We start from the raw sequence: 11,893 nt of genomic DNA, 5'->3' as shown, positions 1-11,893 counted from the left end.
TTCTTATTCTGGACATGTTCTTATAATGTACTTTCCAATGCATAAATAAAATCTCACAATACTGAAATTTGGTTAAAATCATAGTTTTATGATTTGGATTTCAGACTTGCGTGACGCTTCATAACGTTACTCCAAAAGCCGTTCTGTTGGGAAAACGTTTACTAAGAATGTCATAAAAATACATTTTTGTTGTTTCATGTTTCATATTCGTTAAAAGAAAGCTTTCTTATTTTGAGGACGTTGGAAGAATGCCAAAAACTGATTTATTTCAATCGTTTTAGCAAGAAATGGTGCGAGCAGTGCAAGAGCACTTACATTACTCTCGACATCACTCCAAACATTACTCCATTTTCGAAGCCTAAAATAATGCCTTTACAGCACAGCTACAGATAAAATATTGAAACTGGAGTGTAAAGGGTTTCAAAGGAAATAGTAGTAGGACTTTTCATGGTCATTTCAGCTTTATTTTAGGTCAATTGCAACATTACTCCATAAAGAGAGCTTGAATTGAAATAATGTATCTAATTAACCTTTGTTTATACATGGTTTCAATGGAGTAATGTTGAAAATAAGTAGATACAATAGCTTTTGTCCGTAATGAGAAAAACATTGTACGTGTTCCAGTATGCTTTACATATAACTACGTTATTGTTGCAAAATATCACATTCACTGGGCATATATTTTGCATTTTCTTATGGAGTAATGTAATGGAGTAATGTTCACATACATGTTTACTGTTCCCAAAATAGGTCAATGATTGACAGGCCATCCTAGTCACGCTAAAAGAAGTAATCACTGTTAATTTACTTATTTAATGTGACTCCGTGATCTGTTTGAAATGCATATGACGTTTTTAAAAGGCGCTGCTCTCAACTTGGCAAAGTGCAACTGACATTGTAAGAGTTTAGTACGTGAACTCGTTTGACCTTTCAAGACCAGCTTTTTGCCTTTAATTAACTATCATTTAGTCTCCTTCCCTTTCTGTTCATTTACGAAGCAATTTTCATCATTTTAGTAGCTCTACAACTTGATACCGTATTGAGACACCAATGCAACATGACGTCCTAACACATGTAATGAAAGTTGAAAACTTGCCTTATTTTTAACCAGATAAACGCCTAAAATTCATGATAACATGGCAAAAAGCAGTTAAATGTTAAAGAAAACACTAATTGTGCTTGTTTTTCAAAGGAACTGTAAACGCTAAGGAAAAAGTCGTCTTTCCAATTTAAGACCACACCCTGAATTTTCAGACAATCATAGACAAAAGTAGTTGGGAAGGTTATGTAAATGAACCACACCAGAGCTGTATTTCAACCCGCTTCTGTTAAAGCTCAAAAGAAATAGTTTCACTTTTTCGTACATAGCCCCCCTCCCCCCTATTCACAATGTTGGAAGGCAACTCAACGATTTCCCACTGAAACCATTCAGTTTTACACAACATTGAAGAAGGGGGGAGGGGAGAGAAGCAATGAAGACTCCAAAAGTGCTAACCTTCCCAACAGTTTTGTCTAGGATTGTAGTTAGTGTCAAATGTAGTATTGCCTCCTGGATGAGCTCTAAACTTTAATTAGCCCGTGATATGGTTACGTGTACTGGTAACATTGGCATACATGAAGGGGCGGACGGACGTACGGACGTACGTTGTACGTACGGACGTTGATGACGTCATAGCTATAAAACCAAATTTTCTCACATCGATGGGTTACCATATTTTCTTAACCATGGTGCTCCGCGCGCGCGCGCCTTCGGCGCGCGCGGAGCTCCGCTAAAAATAGACTTTTACTCGTATTTTCCTCTATCAAATGAAAATATCTGTAAAAAAGAACGAAAAGAAGAAAATTATGAAAGGATCTGATTATGTGATTACATTTGTTTTGCTGAAGCTCTCCAAAGGCCATTTTCCTCGGGCATGCAAGCAAGTCTTTTACATAAAAACCAATGGGCCATTTCCGAGTTGCTGTTTGTCTCGGTTTGTCTTGGTGCTCAACTATTGTAAGGCAAATGAGTTTGATTTGCATAACAATTCGCAACTCATTTCCATTTGAGTGGTTGTGCACCAGGACTCGCTTTGAAACTGAGGTGTGCAGCAACTCGGAAATGGGCTATTGGTACGTAGACAAAAGCAGAAATCCAATGTATGGTTACAAATGGTAGAGCAGAATTGATGAAGTGGAGTCTGTTAACAACTAATAAATAAATATCTAACGAAATGACTTGAAAAGATTCCAGATTAAAGGTGGAAAACTTGTTTTGCACTAAATGTCTCGGTGCTCCCTCCCTTGCCAAAGAAATGAACTAGAAAACCAAGGAGAAACGTATAATAGACATAAAAATTTAGAACAGCGAAAAACAGTTTTATTTACGGCAAAATTAAAGAAATGTCTCGTCCTTGGACTATCATGAAAGCGTAGAGGATATATTCTCGTATTGGGCGGAGTTGCGAGAGAGATGCGACGTCAACAAAGAGTCCGTGAGGATGTTTAAACAAAGCGTCCCGAAAACTCATCAAATCACTCGCGACCACGCAGGGAATGAAAGGTAAGCAAATTCTGTTTATCTGATTGTCAGTAAAACGGATTTTGGCAAAGAAAGGTTGAGATTTATAGTTTTTATAGAACATTTCCCGTATTAAATATGGTGACGTCAAGCGGCCTCAAATCCTTAGGGGATTCTGCCTGTGGCAAAGCTATAGGAGGATCGCAATACAAAGTCTAATTACCTTGTTACTCTCAATGAAAGCTGGCATTTCTGGGGGCAAATCCCTTTCGTCGTAAGTATCATGACCAAAATGTAAGGAAACTCTTTGAGATTCATAAGGAGGGGGATTTTCATATATAACGATGCTTTTTATCCCAGTCCTGGTCTCTGCCGTCGGCGTAGTTTCTTTTAATTCTTGTGGATGACGAGCTCTGAGGATGCAAAAATGTATTGTCCTAAAGAAACAAGCATACCAGAGAAACCTTGGGTATACTTCACAGGGCTGGCGCAGTGATGAGAGCATGCACTAGCACACCTTTCACCGACGTGGCACGGGTTCGTTTCCCTTACTTACTCATTGTCAGATGTGGCTTGTGTTTGTTGGTTCTCTTATCTGCTCCGAGAAACTTTTCCGCGGGTACTCCAGTTTTCTTATATCCTCAAATACCAATGTTTGACTTGATCTAAGTTAAATTGATTTCATTTCTATTTTCAGTGACCCCAATATTAGTTCCTCGGTGCTTGAATGCTTGACACTTAAACAAAGTTCGTCATCATTACCAGCACAAAGGCATAACTTTGTCGTCAATTATGAAAAGTTTGGGCAAGCCGGAGTTTATAATTATATAATTAGCTCACACAAATTTATTACATGCTCGGCCAGACGAGGCATTGAATGACGTTGATCAGAATGTAATAACTCACGTTGGACATATTTGTAGTTTTCATGCACCACCTATTTATTTGTTAGTATACGTCTGCAAATGAAGATTGTCTTTACAAAAAGAACTAATATGCAAGAAAATAACCAATAGATCGAATTAATTTGTTTCATTCCTTATTTGTTTTTGACAAGTCAATGTTTAACGTATTAGCCTGCAAGTGGAACATATTTTTCTTTGTAAGTCTTTAAGTTACCACGTAAAAGTTGCTGGCTTGTCTCGTATCAGGACACAACAACGTAAAAACGAAACTGCAAAGAGAATAGCCATAACATAAGTGAAATAATAGGTCCGCAATGCGTACTTGGGGTCTTACGCTTAGTTTAACTCCATTCAGCCCACCATGCGTCCATGCGTGATTGGTTGAAAATTTCCATAACAATGCAGCAGTTAAATGGGTTCAGAATTTTACATCGATGACTTGCCGCTAGTCTTTTGGTGCACACTACATCATCTCTATCAGCTATTTACTAGTAACAGAAGCACTAGAATGGCTAAAAAACAATCATGGCACTGTCATTTAATCATATGATCTTATAAATGATCAAAAGAATGCTGAAATTCAACTAGAATTCTAAGATGAATCATCAGTAGATAAATTCCAAAACTACTGGAAATCACAGTTCCACCAGCAATAACAATGTATAAACAGCCAAGAGGAATATCTGATGACCAATTACGTCAATCAGTTAGATCGTTAAATAATTAAAAATGCAATGCAAAGCTTTCAACAGGGTGTTTTCATGGACTAGAAATAAATGAAAATCTCAACAGTCTGTAGTCACAAAATGTTGAACCAGTTTATTTGTTTATAACTGGAGGTGGTGGTGCTAGGAAAAGCTATTTGATTAAAACAATTTATAACACTGTAGTAAAAATCTATAGACCCTGAGAATCCAGCAGTGTTACTAGCAGCATCTACTGGAGTAGCAGTAATAAACATTGATGGTACACACAGCATTCACAATATCTAAAAATACAGGTGCTGATGTGGGGGAAAATCTAGGTCCTATAATATTTCATATCATTGATCCAGCAACCACTATGTCCGCTGTCTCTAGTCAAGGAAATGAAGTAATCTTTGGTGTGAATGCTGGAAAGCAATGTGTAGCAGTGTCACTTCTCTCTATATCTCTTCGTGCCATAAGGCACATAAGGCTTAGACATTCTCTTTCCATCCACTTCGGTTTGCTGCTAAAGCTCTGACAGTCGTTCATGACTGCCACCCAGCTACTCGTCTTTCGTCTTCAACCATTCTCCTCCATGTTGTTTTCGGTCGACCTGGTGTCCTCCTCCCCTCTGGCCTCCACTCCAATGCTGTAACACAGTGCTGCTCTCTGTTCTTCCTCAATATATACCCGATCCAATTCCATCTTCGGCGTCTGATCTCATCACTCGTTCTGTTCACTCCTGTGGTCTCCTGGATTTGTTGGTGCAAGGTGGTCCGTGGCCATCTTATTCTCAGTATGCGTATCATGCATTTGTATTGGAAAGCGTCCAGCTTCTTTTCTTCTGTTTTCGTAAGTTTCCAAACTTCGCAGCCATACATCAAAACTGTTCTGACAATTGTTTTGAACAATTGAACTTTCGTCTTCCTGCTAATTTCGCTACAGTCCCAAATTCTTCGCAACCTGTAGAAAGTTTGTCTGGCTTTACTTTGTCTCTGTTGTATGTCTTTGGTCGCCCCACCTTCTTTATCTAGCAGTGCACCTAGGTACAAAAACTCCTCAACCTTATCTACCTGCTCGTCATTTACTTTTATTCTTTGGTCGTTTCTGGCATTTATTCGCATAACTTTACTGCTATTATATAACATCAAATACAAGATATTAGTTTGTGGACTAATTCTACTTTGAATAATATTTTGGTTATTGGAAATAATCTATACAGTGCTAAGAGATGTTCTGTGCAAACAAATGACTATTTGCTGTTAACTGAAGTTCCAGACATGGTTTCAATATTTGTTAAAGTGTATTCATTACAATATAGTGAGTCATTTACTGGAAGTTTGTTCATGACATCAAACATTGGTCCATATATGTCTCTTAGAAATTCACTTCTAGAAGTATTTTCAAACTCTTAACAGAATTACAATAATTGTTGTTTGTTAACTACTGGCATTAATTAATACACTACATTGCAATGAATACACTTTAACAAATATTGAAACCATGTCTGGAACATCAGTTAACAGCAAATAGTCATTTGTTCGCACAGAACATCTTACAGAACTGTATAGATTATTCCCAATAACCAAAATATTGTTCAAAGTAGAGTTATCAAAGTAGAATTGTTCAAAGTAGAATTATCTTGTATTTGATGGTATATAATAGCGGTAAGTGACATTGCTACACATCGCTTACCAGCATTCACGCCAAAGATTGCTTCATTTCCTTGACTAGAGTCAGCGGACACAAAGGTTGTTGGATCAATGATATCAAATATTTTAGGACCTCCACATCATTTGCTTGCCTTATAAGCAATGGGATGTAAACATTGTAGCACATCATTTGTGTAAACCAAAACATCACCTCATTACACGACTTGTAATGTCCAACAACTTCTTTTAATGTTGGCAAGTAAAACAAATTTAAGCGAAACATCATAAGCATCGTATTCCAAAATCGCCCTCGCACACGTGAAAATGCATCCTTGGCTTTCACAAAATTGTTGTGACAGCCGATCCTTCACCGGTATTGTTCGATTGTTCGGTTCCTATGCTGGCGGTTAGTAGCAGACAACAGTAAGAGTACGAAATACTATTCTTTGAGAGTGCAAGACTCTTATTCAATGCAAGTATTTTTTTAGAGTCTATAACTCTTTCAGTTTGAAGTGTAACTCACACCGATACTTCAAGCCAATAAATACTGGCTTGTGAGAGCTTGTGAGATACTTGTGAGATATGTGGTGTAACTCGTACCGGATTTTCAAGCCAATGAATGTGGGCTTGCGAAAGCGTCTTAGCTTCAGTGCAGTCCGCACTAAACACAGGCCGAGTCTAGATATGTTGACGTGCGTAAGTAAACAACAGCAGTATCGATATCGCCGAGGAAACTCCACTCAGCGATGTCACCCGGATGCAATAACAAAGAACAAATGAGGCAGTGTAGCTACTTTTGCAATAAAAGAAAAAATAACAATCAGAAACAGCACGACAGAGCAATTTTGAAACAGAAATCACTTACCTTGAACAATTACAACTAATTTGCGACGGAAAGCTCTTCAAATTTTTCCCGAAACAGGGAAAACGACCGCAGATTTAAATACACAACGACTCCGTACAACACGCTAGAGGCAATGGCCGACACTTGAAAAAAATGACTCGCAATTACTAGTACCCAGTCTCATGCCAGACTTTTTTACTCTCGGAGATCTGTAACGTGTCATCTCGTCCTCAAAGTGACTGACTTAGGGGGGAGAGGACAAAACGCGGAGCCCTACTCCATGGAGTACCCTAAGCACCCATTTTAAAAAAAGTTAGCTTACATGAAGTAATCGGCCATCGCAACAATAATCGAAAGCTAACTTTTTTTTAAAATGGGTGCTTAGACATAAATACTGTTGAACAATGCTGTTTAAAATGGGTTTTAAGGCTTAAGTAAGCACTATTTGAGATGCAGCTTACACATGGATCAACAGTACTCATTCGAAATAGTATTTTTAAGGTACTCCATTTGGGTACTCCATAGGGTACTCCATGGAGTAGGGCTCCGCGGTTTGTCCTCTCCCGACTTAGGGGTCTGTATGCATGAGTATAGAACCCCAAAAATACGAAGGAAATCTCTCTGTTATCAGCGAGTAATGTTTTTTAATCGAAGTTGAAGTGAAGTTTCCCAAAGGGGAACAAACCTGTATCGACGACAAAGGCATATCAATCCTGCTATGATCACGCAAAAAAAGACAACTATGGGTAGAACTAGATAAAGAGATAAAGATGAATATGATTTTAGTCAACTTTATAAATTTACGCTCTGCAATGTACATAAACCGGTAAATTCTCAGCTTTCGACACTGTCGAAAGGTGTTTATGTTCGGAATTTGCATTTATGGCCGCAGTTTGATCCTCTAGGGATTTTACGCCACATCTCGGTATTTAAGCCTTGTCGCCTCTCGCGTTAGTCACTCGACACAGCCAGTTTTACCGCTCGCACCTTGCCGAGCTTAATTTTGTAGTATGGGAGACGAGCCTGTTACAAAGCAAGATCTTGATAGTTTCAAAGATTTCGTTGTTAGTCAGCTCGCCCTTCACAAATCAGTTATTTCGTCTGAGGTACAGAAATCGCAAGAGGTTGCCTCAGCCGCCCTTTCTGCTTCTAATTCTTTGAAGGAACAGTCGGAGATCAAGTTTAATCACACCGGCAACGAACGTAATTTCAAATTTAACGGTCAAGTGTTAGCCAAGCTTGTTTCACTTAAGGATTATTTGGCCGATCTACCTCCCGAGTCTGAGGCGTTTTCGATTCTTAACGAAACCGTAGAACTATTACAGGAACGTAACCGCAAGATACGGATCGCGGATTCGTCCGAGGCCGGTTGGTTGACCGTTAAACACTACGAATCTAATCCCGTCTCGTTGAGCGAGGACGACGAAAAGAGAATTCGCGCTGCGGAGAGGCAGGCTCTGAGAGATCAAGTTCGACAAAGAAAGAAGCGTCATGTTGAGGGATTTGCGGTCCAAAATCGTCAAGCTCAACCTTTCTTCTCCCCTTACTCAAGGCAGTTCAACGGGAGCCAGCGTTCTTGGCAATTTTCACTGCCGTTCGCTTCCTCTTCGACAAACCAACACAGTTTCACCGCTAACCGTGAATTCACCTGAAGGCCTTGTCGATACTGCGGTTCTTCAGGCCACTGGTGGAAGGAGTGCCCGGTCCGTCTCGCAAGGTTTCACGTCGGCTGCTGATCTAGCCAGCTGCCAGCTAGTTCCACAGGCGCCGTTAACCGTCCCTGAAAATTCGTTTATGGTGTCTTTACAGCAGGAGGCTGCGGGCGCCCTAGGCGTTCACTATTCAGCTTCGCATTCTGGCTCGAAGGCGGGTGATGTCAACGCCCGTGTGGAGGAGGAGTTTGCCCACTTACTCTCACAAGATAAGTACTGTTTCGACTCTGAATATGAACAATGTTTGTCCTCTCGTGGTTTTGAGTATCAGCAGGGGTCAGCGTTTGTAGTTTATTAGGACTCGCTCAGGAGCAAGGTTGATTTTTGGGTTAGCATCGGTTCCTCCCCTTGGGTTCTTTATATCATCCGTTTCGGGTATCGCATTCCTTCTATTTCATGGCCTCCTAGAGCTTTTTTCTGTAACAATAGGTCTGCCTTAGATCACGCCAGTTTTGTTGACAGTGCTGATCTGTTTCTTGCGGGTTCTGTTATTGAAGTTTTTACGCCTCCCACGGTTGTCATTCCTTTAACGGTATCCGTTAGCTCTGTGGGAAAGTGCCAGCTTATTCTCGACCTCCGTCACGTCAATAAGTTTATTCCCAAGGTTAAGTTTAAAATGGAGGATAGTAGGACTTTTCCTAATTACGTACACTCGCCAGGTTATATGTTTAAATTCGATATGAAGTCTGGGTATCACCACGTAAGCATTCATGAGGAATCTCAAACTTTTTTAGGCTTTCAGTGGCCCCTCGGTAGCTCTGTAGAGCCCAGGTTTTTTGTTTTCGCCGTGCTCCCGTTCGGTCTCTCGTCAGCGCCTTACGTGTTCACAAAGGTTTTTAGGCCGTTAGTTAAGCATTGGCGCTCCCGGGGCATACCCTTGGTCTTGTATTTAGACGACGGCGCCGGATGCCTCCATGATTTTTCGGTAGCTCAGAGTACTGCTTCGGCTGTTAGATCCGATTTGGCCAATGCGGGCGTGGTCGCCAATGAGGAGAAATCTATTTGGGTTCCTACCCAGGTTTTTAGAATGGTTGGGCATTGTCTGGGATCTTTCGCGTGGCCGCATATTTATTCCTCACCGCCGCATTGTCAAGTTGCTTAGGGCACTCCTATCACTAAAATCTGGGTCTCGCTCCGTTACCCCACGCGCGGTTGCCTCTGTTACAGGGCAAATTACTTCCCTCACCCCGAGTTTTGGCAACATTACACTTCTTATGTCCAGATTCCTCCAGTCATTCGTCAAACTTTACAGCGGGTGGGATTGTCCTTTGGATTTTAGGTCCTATCAGTTTTTCTCTGAATGCATTCAGGAAATTGATTTCTGGCTTTTTAACTGTGCCAGACTCAATGGGAGGTCTCTCACCAGATATTCGCTTCCCGTGACTCTCGTGTTTTCCGACGCCAGCAGTTTCGCCTGCGGTGGGTGTTCCTTCCGCGTTGATAGCGAGGAGTTCAATCTTTTCTTTCAAGCGTTTTCCTCTTTGGAGTCCGGTTTAGATAGTAACGGCAGGGAATTGTTAGCCATTCTTCACGGCCTGAACTCGTTTCAGGCTTCCCTTACGGGCAAAGTGGTAAAGTTCTTTACGGATAGTAAGAACGCGGCGTCTATTTCCGCCAAGGGCAGCAACAGCCCTCGTTTGCATGCTTTAGCTCTCGAAATTTTCGCCTATTGTGCCGCACATGATATTTCACTTGAAGTTGAGTGGATCCCACGCTCACTCAACTCTTACGCGGATTCGGTCAGCCGCGTTGTTGATTATGATAATTGGGCTGTTTCCACTATTTTCTTCCAATATGTTAGCAGTATTTTTGGTCCTTTTGACGTCGATCGTTTCGCATCCTCTCTTTCCGCTAAGTGCGAGCGTTTTTTTACTCTAAGTTCTGGTGTCCCGGTTGCGAAGGCGTGGACGCTTTTAGTTCCAGTTGGGGCGGCGTTAACAACTATTTGGTTCCTCCAGTCTTTCTTGTCGCGCGTACGTTAGCGCATTTGGAAACGTCTCGCGCGCACGGTACGCTTATCGCCCCCAAATGGCCTTCCGCTAGTTTTTGGCCTTACCTCTTTCCTCTAGGTCACCCTCGGGAATCAGTTTCCCGAATCATAGAATTTTCTGACCCGTCAGGTATTTTTGACGATTCCCACTTGGGTTTCCCTACTATTTTTAGCGCTTGCGGTTTTTTGCGCTCCTGTACTTGTTATTTATTTGGACGCTAGCTCGCGTGTTTAGAGCCGTTATCCAAGCATTGGTACTTTATTGCAGAGCTTTTCGCGCTATTCCATGTAGCGCTTTTAGCGGTTCACGGACGGCTCTCGTTGCTTTAAAGCGGTTCACTTACGCTGTGTAGCGCTTTATAGCGGTTTGTGTGTGTCCCTTGTCGCTTTATAGCGGTTCACGTACGATATTTAGCGCTTTATAGCGCGTGTCCTTTTTCGGTTTTTTCCAGTTCGTTTTTTTTTTTTTTTTTTTTTTCATAGTTTTTTACAGGTTAGTGCTTTATTGACGGTAGCTCTAGAGCGTGTTTGCTTATCTTTTGTAAACGTATGGCCTTTGTTGGCAACGTTGTACGGATTTTAGGGGTTTTTGTTTTCTCTGTATATTGTTGTGATTGCCTGTGCTTAGGATGTACGCGTTATTGGCTGTCCACGTTTAATAAATTGCAATCGGTATTCCACGTCTACCATTTTTTCCTCATTTCTCTTATGCCTTATTTTTTTCCTTTATTTGTTTACAAGTTCGAGGGTATCACGCCTTCACCATCCGGCTTTGGAGAGCCTGCGTACGCATATTCCAGCGGTTCTTGCCCACAGCAAGGCTCCTAGCACGTTCAAGACCTACCACGATTGTTTCCAACGTTGGAAATCTTAGTGGTTTCCCAGAGGTTATTTACTTCCCGGCTCAAGAGGAGCACGTAGCCTTGTATTTAATTTCGTTAGTTCAATCAGGGTCTTCATATTCCTCCATTCAGCAGGCGTTCTACAGTATAAGCTTTTTTTCATAATGCTTGCGGGGTCTCGAATCCTTGTAAATCAGCTTTTCTTCTGGCTATTCTAGAAGGTTGTAAGCGCGTTGCTTCGAAACCGTCTAAGTTGAATAGCGTAACCATTTTGCCTGAGCATTTAATCGCGTTCATTAATAGATTTGCTACGCCCTCAGCATCCCTCGGGGATATCAGAAACGTTTGTTTTTGTTTGCTTGCTTTTGGTGGTTTTTTGCGCTTTGACGAGTTAAGTCGTCTTAGGTGCTGTGACATTTCTTTCTTTCAAGATGATATTGAGCTCTACGTTTCCAAAAGCAAAGTTGATCAATTGGGTAAAGGGTGTACTTTAGATATCGCTAGTACTGGTACCCCCACATGCCCCTGCGCTATGCTGCTCCGTTATGCCGCGCTGGCTAAGCGTAATCTTGATTCGGTTGAGTTTGTCTTTCAAAACCTTAGTTTTTCCTCTTCCAAGGGTTATTCCCTTCGTTCCGATACGAGTTTGTCTTACACCAGGGCGAGGGAAGTCGTTTTGCTAAGTTTCGGGCCATCGGTGTTGATACGTCGGGTATAGGTTTGCACTCGCTTAGGATAGGGGGCGCTTCGGCTGCGCTTAAT

This window comes from Montipora foliosa, chromosome 7 (genome assembly GCF_036669935.1).
Source record: "Montipora foliosa isolate CH-2021 chromosome 7, ASM3666993v2, whole genome shotgun sequence".
NCBI lineage: Eukaryota > Metazoa > Cnidaria > Anthozoa > Scleractinia > Acroporidae > Montipora > Montipora foliosa.
This window is presented reverse-complemented; position numbering follows the sequence as displayed.